The sequence below is a fragment of the Sturnus vulgaris genome, unplaced genomic scaffold, assembly GCF_052056855.1.
Source record: "Sturnus vulgaris isolate bStuVul1 unplaced genomic scaffold, bStuVul1.hap1 Scaffold_198, whole genome shotgun sequence".
NCBI lineage: Eukaryota > Metazoa > Chordata > Aves > Passeriformes > Sturnidae > Sturnus > Sturnus vulgaris.
Genome location: NW_028276185.1, coordinates 8,214,297 through 8,226,967, shown reverse-complemented (window position 1 = coordinate 8,226,967; position 12,671 = coordinate 8,214,297). Strand labels below are relative to the sequence as shown.

General features: G+C 56.3%; 1 long non-coding RNA gene and 1 pseudogene across 1 annotated transcript; both read right to left on the bottom strand.

Moving 5' to 3' along the window:
- Positions 1-2,306: 2,306 nt before the first annotated feature.
- Positions 2,307-5,242, bottom strand: LOC148217953 (serine/threonine-protein kinase pim-1-like; annotated as a pseudogene).
- A 1,632-nt stretch (positions 5,243-6,874) lies between these two features.
- LOC148217952 (uncharacterized) lies at positions 6,875-9,187 on the bottom strand. The gene is made up of 3 exons (XR_015800669.1): positions 9,128-9,187; positions 7,978-8,124; positions 6,875-7,629 (listed from the first exon to the last, which is right to left on the bottom strand). It is a non-coding gene; the product is annotated as an uncharacterized LOC148217952 (long non-coding RNA).
- Between the last annotated feature and the right edge of the window lie 3,484 nt (positions 9,188-12,671).

Below are 12,671 nucleotides of genomic sequence, written 5' to 3'. Positions count from 1 at the left end.
CGCTCCTGTTCCCGGGGGAAGTCAAAGGGGAGGGGCGGAATCCCCGGGATGGGCAGGGGGGGCACAAAGGGGGGTCCGGGCCCTGTGCACCGGAGGGTGGTCGGTACACGAGGGGCGGGTCCAGTCCCGGTGCCCGAGGGGGCGTCCCGGTGCCCGGTGATTCGTGAGGGGGTGTCCGGTGATTCCTGGGGAGGTCTCCGGTGGTCCTGGTGCATGACGGGGGGGTCCCGGTGACTCATGGAGGGGTCTCCGGTGATCTCGGTGCCCGAGGCTGGCGATGTTTGAGGGGGGGTCCGGCGGTCCCGGTGCACGATGAGGGGGTGTCACTGCTCGATGGTGGGGGGGAGTCCCGGTGCACGGTGACGGTGCTGATTGATGGGGGAGTTCCTCTGGTGGTCCCGGTGCCCGGTGATTGATGGAGGGGGTCTCCGGCGATTCCTCGGGAAAGGGGGGGAGCGGTCCGGTGATGCCGGTGCACGAGGAGGGGAGAGAGGAAACTCGAGGGTCCTGAGGGGGTCCCGGTGCACGAGGACGGTTAAATTCGGGGGTCCTGGTGCTCGGAGGGGGGGTCGGTTCCTGGTGTGTGACACAGAGAGAGACCGCGGTGACACTGGGGACCCTGGCACGGGGCTGGTGACACTCAGGGGCTCCGGGTGGCACAGAGACTCTGCCCAAATTCTCTGGCACGAAGTCCTGGTGGCACGAGGGGCTCTCGGTGATACGAGGAGCTGGTGGCGCTCCAGGGGCTCCTGGTGGCACAAGGAGCTGGGGGCAGTTGAGGAGCTCTTGGTGACACAGGGCTCTCGGTGTCACTCGCGGAGCCCTCGGTGACACGAGGAACCCCCCAATTCATCTGGGTGACACAAAGAGCTCCCCAGACTGGTCTGGGTGACACGAGGAGACGGTGGCACGAGAGGAGCCCTTTGCACGAGGATCCGTCGCACGAGGACCCCCAAAATTCCTCGAGCGAACCCCCCCGAAATCCTCGCGCGGGACCCCCCACTCAGCGCGAGCCCAACCTCCCCCCCCCGCTCCTCACCCCGGGGGTCTCCGGGTGATCCCGCCCCAGGTCCTCCCCTTTCCCCCTTTTCCCACAGGACTGGGAAGGTCGGAGGGACTGAAGGGGGGGTGCAGGTGTGGGGTTTTTTTCGGGGGGGTCTCGGCGGCCCCCGGGGCGGGGTCAGTGCTCAGCAGCGGGGCCGCGCCGCTCGCACCCGTTGGCCGAGATCGAGGGGGGGGGGGGGGGGGCGGCCCGGGGACCCCGCTGGGCGTCCAAATCACACCCGGGTCTGCTGCTTTAGTCCTGTGCTCCCAGCGCTGATTTTTCTCCTAATTCAGTCTTTTGGTGTATTTTTTTCTGCTACGGTTTAACAAACCTTTAAAATTTTACAAAGTGAGCGTCGTTTCTCCCACCCTCCACTCCCCAGGTAGGATGTGCAGCTGGAAGAGGGAGGCGAGTGGAAAACTGGTTTGAAGGGTCTTCATTTACTTCTCATGCTCTGAGTTTTTGGAGTTTTCTGCCAGAAATCTCTCCCCTCTCCAAATCATCCACAGGGCTTTGGAGCAGTTTTCCCTTTTTGTGCGGGAAATCAAAACCATGCACTGATGCTCCTAATTAGGGGTGTTATGAATGATGTTCTATTTTTCCCAATTTATCAAGCAACAAGATTAAATTTAATAGTAAGTTTTTAATAGTAACAAAATGAATACAATCAAAGTATTGGAGATGACAATTAAAGTACTGGAGATGAAACAATCAAAGTGCATATATTTAAGAATATACAAAATTTGGCAGTAAGTAATTTAGTATAATTGAGGTTCGTATAAAGCATAAGCAAAACCGACCGGGGAGGGGCCCCCTCCGACCGGGGACACGGGGAGTGGCTCCCATTCCTCACGTATCAAAGCATCCAGGCTAACAATCCCACTTATATACTGTAGGCTACAGAAGTTTCTAGAAAACTCCTCCTAGTTTCTATTCCTAAGATCTACGTAACTATACTGCACGGCGCATGCTCTACTAATGGGTTAGGGGGGCTCTCATCCTTTTAAGGGTCTTATTTCCGATGAAGGCTCATCGTCTTCATCAGTGACCGAGGTGTGACCTGCAGGTAGCGCAGGCGCCCTGTGTGACTGAGCAGATGTTTTCCATAACATGACTTTAATTAAGTCCCATGCTTGTGATCATTCCATTTTTGACAGCTTCAAGGTTGAAGCTGTATTTCTAGATGCTGCTTATCAGACCTCCGTCCTTCTACTATTCTTATCTGACTTTCTTCTAACCTCCTTCTTCGACTCCCAACATCTGGAAGATGTCTTTTATCCTGTCTCACCCATCTCCCCCTTCTCACTCTGTAACAATTGTCTTCTATTGATCTAAATACAATTTTGTTAATATAGTTACAACTTAATTAGCACGAATCACATTTATCACACCCTGCTCCGCAGAAAGCAAAGCACCCGCTGTGTTTGATCCACAGCATTCCCATGCAAACAGAACACGTGCCAGCCACTGGCAAGAAAGAAACCATATGGCAATCAAAACCAGAGCAGTGGGAGCACCACGAGCACTCCTTGGCAAATCCTGATTTATTTAGAGCAGAGGCACTGCAGAAGCCAATGAACTGCTAACAAAATCCTCTTTCTGCCTTCGACAGCCAGTTCAGGAGAGCTCCCCAGAGACAGAGGAACTTCAACTCCCTTTGTCTCTGGAGGGTCTGCTCAGGCACAGAGTGGTACGTGTTTCCAGCTGGATCTCACCTTGCAGGAACAAACAGAGCCTCTGTCCTCTCTCAGGGTCCACACCTGGCCAAGGCCATGGTGTGCGGCTGTGAGGAATCTCGCTGGGAGGAAGAAGGCTCTGCCACGAGCCACAAGGCCTGGCCTGCATTTGCCTGCCAGTGGTTGGAGGGAAAGAGAAAGAGTTCATCAGGGCTCAGGGTGAAATGAGGTTTTGGTGCTTCTGGCTCTTCTCCCAGCTTTGGTAGCAGAGCAATGTCTCTGCCCCTGCCACCCGCAGGCCCTTGGAATGCACACAGAGCCCTCCCCTCTTTCACTTCAGGAGACACCCAAGTGGCGGCCTCAGCTTGAAAGGACAGCTGTTGTTTCAGTGTTGCATTTCGTGGCTTGTTAAAGGCCCTCCTACCTGTGCTCCAGCCTGTGCTGGAAGGCACAAAGTTCCCATGCAGAAGGAAAGGCATGGAAAGCTTGAAGAAGGCTGAAGGGAGCACCTACGGGACTACACCTTTTGCCAGGAGGTTTCTTAAGCTTCGGCTGCTGACAAGGAGCAGACTTGACACCCCTCAATGGGTTTGTTTGTCGTTGTTTTATTTTTTGAGTCCTGTGTGAGACGTGGGAACTGGGTGCTGCAGAAGCTCCTGAAAAGCATCAGAAATGCCCGGCCCACACCCAAGGGTGCCAGAAGATCTGCTCCAGCTCTGGCCTGTCCGCGGGGTGCTTGGACAAACACCAGCGGATCAGATGTTCGCACTCTGGGCAGAGAAGGCAGAAAGCGCTGGTCACTTGCGGGAGAGCGGCACGGCGGGACACGGCCACCGCCTTCAGCCACGCGTGCCGCACGGAGCCCGTGGGCACGGGCCGCCTCCCGCGGCCGGCCCTTGAGGGCACAGCGACGGCCCGCCCAGCTGTGCGAGGGCCCCGCCGGGCTGAGTGCCGCCATCTGCCAAAGCCTGCCTTCTTGAGGCCGGATACCAACCTGGAGAGAGCTGGAGCCCGAAGAAGAGTTGCCCCGACACGATGTCGCGGTCGTCCCAGAAGGGGAGGCTCCCGCACACCATTTCATACAGCAGCACGTCCAGGGACCAGACGGTGGCCGAGCGGCCCTGGTGGCAGCCAAGGCCGATGCTCTCGGGCGGGCTGAACGCGCGTGTTCCTAGGGGAGACAGGCGGCGCTGTGCAGGCGCAGGCCGCTGCCTTCCCGAGCCTGGCGCCGGCCTCCCGGCTGAGGCAGGGGCTGCGCCGGCGGCCCCGACTTCCCCCGGAGGCCACCGCACGTCCTCCAACCAGCTGGCCAAAGCCAAGAAACCATTCTGCAAGGCGAAGAAGGCCAGCGGAGCAGCCCATGCCCTTGCGGGCTAGGCAGGCCGAGGGGCCGGACCCCGGCTTCTGCAGCCCCCTCTCTGTGGGCAGGGCTGGCAGCCGGCTCCTGGGGAACGGCATCTGCCCCGTGCCAAAGGGCAGCCAGCAGCCGGCTGAAGGCCGCAGCCCGCGGCCCGGCAGGGAATGGGGCCGTGCAGTGCCTGGCACTGGCAGCGGGGCCCGGGCTGGGGGGTCACCGGCAAACCGTGTGTAGGCCCGCTCCTGGAGGAAGGTGCCGCAACCGAAGTCAATGAGCTTCAGGTCGCTGCTCTCCAGGACCACGAGGAGGTTCTCCGGCTTGATGTTGCGGCGCAGGACGCTGCAGGCGGTGCACACGGCCTCCAGCACCTGGCGGAAAAGCCAGCGCGCCACCTCCTCGCTCAGGAAGCCCTGCTCTCACAGGAACTGCAGGAGATCCTACGATGGCTCCGGACGCTCCATCACCAGGAGGAAGCTGTCAGGCAGCTCAAACCAGTCGAGCAGCTGGATGATGGAGTGGCAGCCAGAGCCCACCTTCTCCATCAGCACGATCTCCATGGGAGCACGGGTGCTGTCGGGCTGTGAGGAGGAGACAATGCCTGCAGCAGGCCTGATGCCGCCGTGTAGCTGCGCTGTCCCCTGCCTGGGATGCCCCGCAGTCTCCCTGGTGCTTGGGCTTCCTGCCAAGCCCCAGAGGATGCTTGCGAGGTGGCCCCTGCCCCAGCCCCAGCACCGGTCTCTGGCATCCCCAGGCCCGCGATGCTCCGGTTCGCACGCTGAGCCCACGCCCGCCCCGCTCCCCCCCGCCATCCCCTGCCTGTCACTGCCGGGGCCCCGGGCTTATCCCTGCCCACCCCGCCCCGCTCTGCCTTGCTCTGTCCCGCTGGCCGCGCTCACGCACCAGCTCGTCCCACTGCAGTACGCTCTCCCGGGCCACGCGTTTGATGGCCACCTGCAAGCCATCGAGAGAGGGGGGCTGAGCTCAAGCCCTGCCCCTCCTCCCACGCCGGCCGTTGCGGCCACTCACCGGGCTCCCGTCCGAGAGGCGGATACCCGAGAAAATGGTGCCAAAGCCACCGGTCCCCAGCTACGGGTCCAGCTGGTACAGCTCCTGCAGCTGCTTCTTTTGCCCTGTGGCCAAGAGCGAGCCATCAGCCTCGAGCCCAGGGCCCCCTGTTCAAATGTCCACCAGTCAGGCGCGCCGGGCCAGCGCGGGCCACGCTGCTCTCACCTGCTTCCTGCTGCGCGCCGGGCTGCGGCCACTGCGGGGTAGCCGTTGGGCTGGCGAGCGGCACAGCTGGGGCAGGGCAGGGCACGGAGGCGGCTGCAGGAGCCGCGGTGCCAGCGGGGCAGGGCGGCACCGTCGTTGTCCCCGGCGTCACGGGCTGCACTGTGATGTTGAGAACAGCCGGGGCTACAGCCCGAGGCGTCACACAGGGGGGTCCCAGGAGCAGCTGCAAAGCAGACAGGGCTTTTTGAAACCTCTAAAGCCCTTGACGTCACAGCCACTGGAAGTAGCCGTGGTGTCTTCAGGGGCCCTGGCCCGGCCTGGGGATGCCCCTCAAGAGCCCCGGGGAAACCTCAGACAGCTCCTAGGCACATCTCACCTGCTATTAGAGAGGCCTTCGTGGTGGTTGAAGTCTCTCTTGGGGCAGCTTCCTGGAGATGGAGGAACCCCCTTGGTGTCTCGAGGGTCGTCTCCACCACGAGGCTGGGGCTGTTGCCGGCTGGCACAACCGGCACAGCATCCTGGCAGCTGTGGGCCTGCAACTGCTGGCTCCAGGATGCTCGCTGCTCCGCCAGCTGCTCCTGTGAAGGCTCCCCTGGCTCGGGCTGGGCTCCCATTTGGACTTCTGGGCTTTCCTAGCCACGTCAACGGTCAGGGTTGTGCCCAGGTTCTTGACGCCCAGGGAGCTGGGAGACCTGTCCACGGGCTCTGCACCGTCCGCAGGCAGACAGGTCTCACTGTGCCTCTGCAAGGGATGGAGGCTGTCAGAGATTGCAGAGGCTCCTGCCAGGATGGAGGCTCTCTGACAGCCTGAGGTCCCTGCAAGGATGGCAGGTGTATGCTGGGGTGCTGTCCTTACAAGGGTTGAGGCTCTCCCAGGCAGCCTCTCCTAGGATCACACCAAGGAGCAGTGGCCAATGGCCCAGCAGACAGCCACAGTGGCCAGCAGCAGGACAAGCACAATCACTGGCATGTCACTGTCACTCATGGCTCTAGTGCATCCCGTCGCGACTGCAGTGGCAGTGGCGGCTGCTGGCCCCTCTTATATAGCGCCAGCACAGTGATGTCACAGCGCTGTGGCCAGCACATCACAGCCCTGCCTCACCCAGCACTCAGCCCCTTTGTGCCATCACAGCCCAGCACACCTCAGGGATCAGCAGAGCAGATCATGGCTGAAGATGCACGTGGCCAGAGAAAGCCTGGAAGTAAGAAGGCAGGAAGTAAGAACGGGAGCTGAGTCCGTTGCAATGAATCGTTCCCTGGAGCCAATGGCATGTGAGGAGGAGTGCTAGTGCCAGCAGTGTCAAGCCCACAGTTCCCAGGACACTGCAGTATTCCCAACTGGAAACACCGATCATTCTGTACCTGAGCAGATCCTCCAGAGACAAAGGAGACTTGAAGTTCCTCTGCCTCTGGGGAGCTCTCCTGAACTGGCTGTCGAAGGCAGAAAGAGGATTTTGTTAGCAGTTCACTGACTTCTGCAGTGCCTGTGCTCTAAATAAATCAGGATTTGCCAAGGAGCTCTCATGGTGCTCCCAATGCTCTGGTTTTGATTGCCATATGGTTTCTTTCTTGCCAGTGGCTGGCACGTGTTGTGTTTGCATGGGAATGCTGTGGATCAAACACGGCGGGTGCTTTGCTTTCTGCCGAGCAGGGCTTGCCCTCTTCAAGGACTTTGCAGTGTTGCTCGGTGTGATGCCTAGGAGAGGCTGCCTGGAACAGAGGGAGCTGAAGAGTGTTAAAGGAATCAAGGAGGTGTTTACTAAAAGCCCTTCAAAGGCAGTACAAGAGCCCGGCCGTGGCTCTACCCAAGATGGACACAAGATGGACGAGTGATTCAACGGTTTTCACAGCTTTGCTTTCAGGCTTCTCCTGCCCATCTGCATCCTCAGGGATGAGGCTGTTTGTCTCATAGCCGTGGCTCTGAGGGAGCAGGGACGCCTGTCCAAAGGGCTGCCTCCCTCTGCACTCTGGCAGCTCTCACCCAGGCTCTGGCAGGGGTGAAGGCTCTTGCAGAAATATCCCAAGGCTGGAGATCTTCCTCACCCTGTTCCTCCACTGATGATACCACAGAGTTCCCCGCACAAAGGAACGCCACCTTTTCTTCTGGAGGAACTTGTTCCTGCACAACACCAAGGGTCTTCTCCTCTGGCACCACCACAGCATCCTTAAAGCTGTGATTTAGCAAGCCACAGCTCCTGCAAATTGCTGCTCTGTGGCTGCCTGCCAGAAACCCCTTCAGCAATGGCCTTGGCCTCCACTCCTGCTTTCTGCATTTTCCTGGCCGATCTGCTTGCTCAAGGAGGAGCAGGTTCTACCAATACCTGGGGGAAAGAAAACCAAGAAGATTTGGAGTAAGAGAACAAAGAACACTACTCAGTCAAGGCAGGAGAGATGCAAACAAGTTTCCAAAATGGAATAAATAGCACAAATAAGATGATATGGAGAAGAAATTATTCTACAAGCAATTGTGATAGGAAATGAAAGCTAATGTTGCTACTAGGGAATCCATCATGTATATTATTGCCTAGCAGACAGTTTAACGTTTCTACTATTGGCTGTCCAGGCTCAAGCTATTCTAACCTGATAGCCAAAATATTAAAAAAATCTATGTATATTTGGAAGAAAGGCTTCCAGTTCTATTAAGGCTGGGCACTGTGAATCCTTCTTACCTTACAGATGCCCATGGATCTGAGGGTGCAGGCAGTCCTGTCCAAAGGGCTTCTTCCTTCTCCAGTCCAGCAGCTCTCACCGAGGCTTCGGTGTTTCAGTGTTTTTTTCTTCAGCAAGTTTTTCTCCTGATGGGCTGCCATGATGTCCTTTAGGAAAGAAAACATGAATCCTATTACTCCAGCTGGTTCTTGGTAATTCTTATGCCTCTACAAGAGAATCATGAATAAAAGTTACTAAAATCAATTGTATAGCCTTCAGACCACGTGAAATTTGGGGGTGGAGGAGAGGAAGCAAAAATGGTTTATCAATTTTCTATGAACTTACATTCAGTAAAACATAAACAAAACACTGATATTATAGTAATCCATTAAACTTCTTGCTAACTGGAAGTTTCTTTGAGGATGTATAGTCAATATATGGCTTATTATTTACACTTAAAGGCAAACGGGAAAAAAAGCTCCGCCACGTTCTCATAAACCTTTGAAAATAAATTTCTATAACTTAACTGCCTCGCTGAATTCAAGAAATTGCTACTGCAGTAACATAACCTGTACTGGACCTTGTCAATTGGATGCTTTTGCAGCAGAGTCCTTGCTCCATATATGTAATCTACACCATAGAAAACATTTTATAATCCTACCTAAGTGAAAAACCAATGGGAATGGAGAATTACTTTCTCAGCAACACCTAATTCCCCATGTGGAACATGCTCTGTACCTTTCTTTCAATCTGATCAAACACTTCTTATGGTAAAGATCATCATCCTATAATTGGAAACTATGGACTGATTTCTCTGTTTGATGTGCCTCATTACCACAAACCTGATCCATCACCAGGACAATGACTGAGCCTGGCCATACCTTCTGCATCCACCACCTCCACTGGCAACCTGTTCCAACGCCTGAGCACCCTAACAGCAAAAATCAAACTTTAATATGTAATCCGAATGTCCACTATCTCATCTTATGGCCACTTCCTCTCGTAGCCATGTAAGCTTCTTTTCAGAAGTGATGAGAGGAGAAGGTGGCTCGTCGTTCCTCTTTGCCGACACGGCTGGCTCCCTCCCAGGCCCGGTCGCACACAGGAAGGAACGCAGCATCCACGGGCCCGAGACCACGACGCGAGAGGCAGTCGTTAGGGGCCACTCACCGGGGCTCACTCCTTCGCTGGGGCCGATCCCTCTCTCGACAGGTGCCGGTCCCTCTCTCGCCCGGGGCCGGTTCCTCCCTCGCCGGGGGTCGGTTTCTCTCCCACCGGGGGTCGGTCCCTTCCCCACCGCACTCCGCTCCCCCACGCCGCCCCGGCCGCCGCCGCTCCCACTCTGCCGCACCAGCGGCCCCTCAGCCGGGCCCGGCCCCTCCGGGCCCCGCCCCCGCCCACCGGCCCCAGCCAATCCCCGCCCGCCCCGCCCGTCCCACGGCTCCCCATTGGTGGCCGAGCAGCGCGAGGGGCGCAGGCCCCGCCCCCGTGGCGGTGCTCGCGCCCAGGGTTCGGCCGTCACCGGGGCAGCGGCGGAGCGGGGCCCGCGCGCAGCGGCCGTTCCTGCAGGGCTGCGCTGCGAGCTCCGACAGCAACAACAGCGGGGGCAGGAGGCGCTTCGGCCAGCGGGCACGAGGGATCCATAAATAAACCCCAACGTTCTGCAAGAGTGGGAACGGGTGTCCAAAGAAATAGCTTACACCTGCACTTGGGTTACAACATCCCCCTGCAGGGCTACGGGCTGGTGACTTCAGGCGGCCACAGAGCCCTTAAGGGGAACTGGGCTGACTTGACTTGTTACGAAAGCGGCCAAAGAGTCCCGAAATCAGACTGGGCCTCCTGGAATTGTTACTAAACTGTCCACATGCCACTGATCGTTCCCCGCAGTTTCCAATCATCCCACAGAAAAAGACCTCGAGGTGCTGGCCCAGAGCTGCCGAACACGAGCCCAGGTGTGCCCAGGTGGCCAAGAAGGACAATGGCATCCTGGCCAGTGTCAGCAATAGTGTGGCCAGCATGACCAGGGCAGTGACGGTCCCCCTGTTCTGGCCACTGCTGAGGTCTCACCTTAATCCTGGGGTCAGCTTTGTATTCCTCACTACAAGAAAGACTTTGAGGTGCTCGAGTGTGTGCAGAGAATTGAGCTGGGGCGGGCTCTGGAGCACAAGTCAGATGAGAAGTGGCTGAGGGAGATGGGAGCTCAGCCTGCAGGAAAGGAGGCTCAGGGAGGACCTTCTCTCTTTCTCTACAACTCTCTGGAAGGATGCTGGCTTAGGAGGGATTCCTAGAGATAAAGTATCTGTCCCATGACCCTTTGTGCCAAAAAGATGGTCACTGTGTCTTTAGGATTTGACAGCCAGGAAGCCTTGAGTAGGATAGAGGGGTTTGCTTTAGGGCACGAGTTTTTAAAGGCTGCCTAGGCAGTTTCACATTGTGCTAAAGGTGTACGCTCTACACGAGACTTTGTCGGGGTTGGGTCCTGCCTGTCAGAGTCTGGAAAAGGTAATCTTTTGTGAGACATCCTGAGGGGCTGGGAATGTGTGCTAGGAGTAGATCAGATCTCTGGGAAAGTAGTGCTCTGCTCCACGATGTCTGTCAGTCATGGCACGCTGGAGGCACCCAAGTGGCCAAGAGACCAGAAATCCCTCCTGGGAGGAAGGCCCAGGATGGGCTGAAAAGGTTTGGGGCTACCATAGGAAAGAAGGATCCCCATAAGGCAAGCACATGATCCTTTAGCCCTACCTTCATCTTGGAGTTTTACATCACTGGAACCCAGGACTCCATAGACAGATGTCTGTTTTTCTATATCTTTCCTGTCTTTCTGGTTCCCTCTTTCTTCTCTCTCACGGAAGGTAACATCAAATGAGTGTAAAGATTTTCTATGTTTGGTGAGCTAAGTCTATGCTGTGATAAGTGGTGTTGTGTTTACTCTTTTGACAATGTTCCTTAATTTTCTCTGGTTTGCCTGTAAACGTTTTTGCCAGTTTGCTAGTAAACTGTGTGCTTTTAACCTCTTGAGAATATCTGGTTGGGAATTATCCTTTGCGCCTACCTAGAGCAAAAGAATGTTGGTTTAATCCTGGAATTCAGTGACTGGGGTGCAACCCTGGCTGCTTCCCTTCCATCAGTGGATCAGGGCAGTCGGTTGCATGGTTGCTGCGGGAGCTTTTGTGCATTCGGCTTCGGGACTTTGCTACGCTGCCATTCGGCAATGGGATCCAATGTGCCTGCTTTCCCTGCCTCCCTGCTGCTCGGGAATGCAGAGCCGGAGCGCGGTGCGCCGCCTGGAGCCGGGGCAGTGTCCGCCGTCACCCGAGTGCCCGGGGGAATCGCTGCCTTCGCTGCCTTTTGTCCGAGCGGCCGCTGCCCCTCCGTGAGGGCCCGAGCGAGCACCGGAGCGCCCCCTGCTGGCCGTGACTGACCCTGGCCCCGCCCCCTGCTGGCCCTGAGTGACCCTGGCCCCGCCCCCTGCTGGCCGTGACTGACCCTGGCCCCGCCCCCTGCTGGCCGTGACTGACCCTGGCCCCGCCCCCTGCCGGGCGTAACTGACCCTGGCCCCGCCCCCTGCTGGCCGTGACTGACCCTGGCCCCGCCCCCTGCTGGCCGTGACTGACCCTGGCCCCGCCCCTGCCCCGCAGCCTCTCCCAGCGCCCCCTGCCGGGTGTGGTCATAACTGCACCAAAGGGCAAACAGCGCTCAGCAGGGGCAAACTCCTGCGTTTGTGCTGTTTGTTCTGTTCTGATCTGTACATGTTTCATACTAAAGAATTGTCACTCCTTTTCCTGCACTTTTACTTGGAAGCTCCATAACTTTAGAAGTTATATGGATTTGGAGGGACGGGTCTTCTTTCCATTCCAGGAAGCGTCCCACCTTCCTTAGCAGAGACCTTTCCTTTTAAAACAAGAAAGTTTGCTAAAATATCCAAACCTGGGAAAATGTCAAGATTTCGTGTACTTCATGGTTTCACATATGAAGAAACTGGGCTATCTTTCCATTTCAGGGACATTTTCACAAAGGTAAGTGCATTAAGATTTAAATTCTACCCTTTTCTTCTCAAGCAGTGCATTCCTTCAAGTCCAAAAGCAACAAAGTCATTGTAGGTAACAGTGGCAGAATATGCTGTCGCTGTTCCTGTCACAGGGACTCCCAGCTCACTTCACCAGCTCCTCTCTGTTATTGCTGCCCAGTGAAGAAGAGTCACATTTTCTTTGTCTGGCAGTCGAACATCATATCCTGCTTCTACCAGTTCTTTGCATCGCTCTGGCATTCCACACCTTAAATGAGACAAAACTGATTTACTTATCATTTTGTTAAATATCCTCCAGTTTGGAGACAGTTGCATCCAACAGAAAAAATCCGTCTCAGTAAGCATCACCCAGCAGTTCCTACTTGAGCAAATTCCACGTTGTATTCAAAGGAAGCCTTGTAAAAAGGGTGAGGCTGTGCCCTGAGGAGTCGATGTTTCAATTTAACAAACCTGCCTGAAACGCTTTTGGTTTATTTACAATAGTAGCCGTGACTTTTCTTCTTCCACTACAGGGAGAAAATGAAACTGAAAATGTTTCCTTTGTAAAAATGGAAGCTTTGTAACAATGGACATCACACTCCTGGTGAAAATGTGTCACTGCCCTTGGAGAATTGGCAGTCACTGTTCACAGGACATTAGAAAAGGGATAATTATCACTCCCAGCTCAGCCTCCAGAGCCGGGCTGAC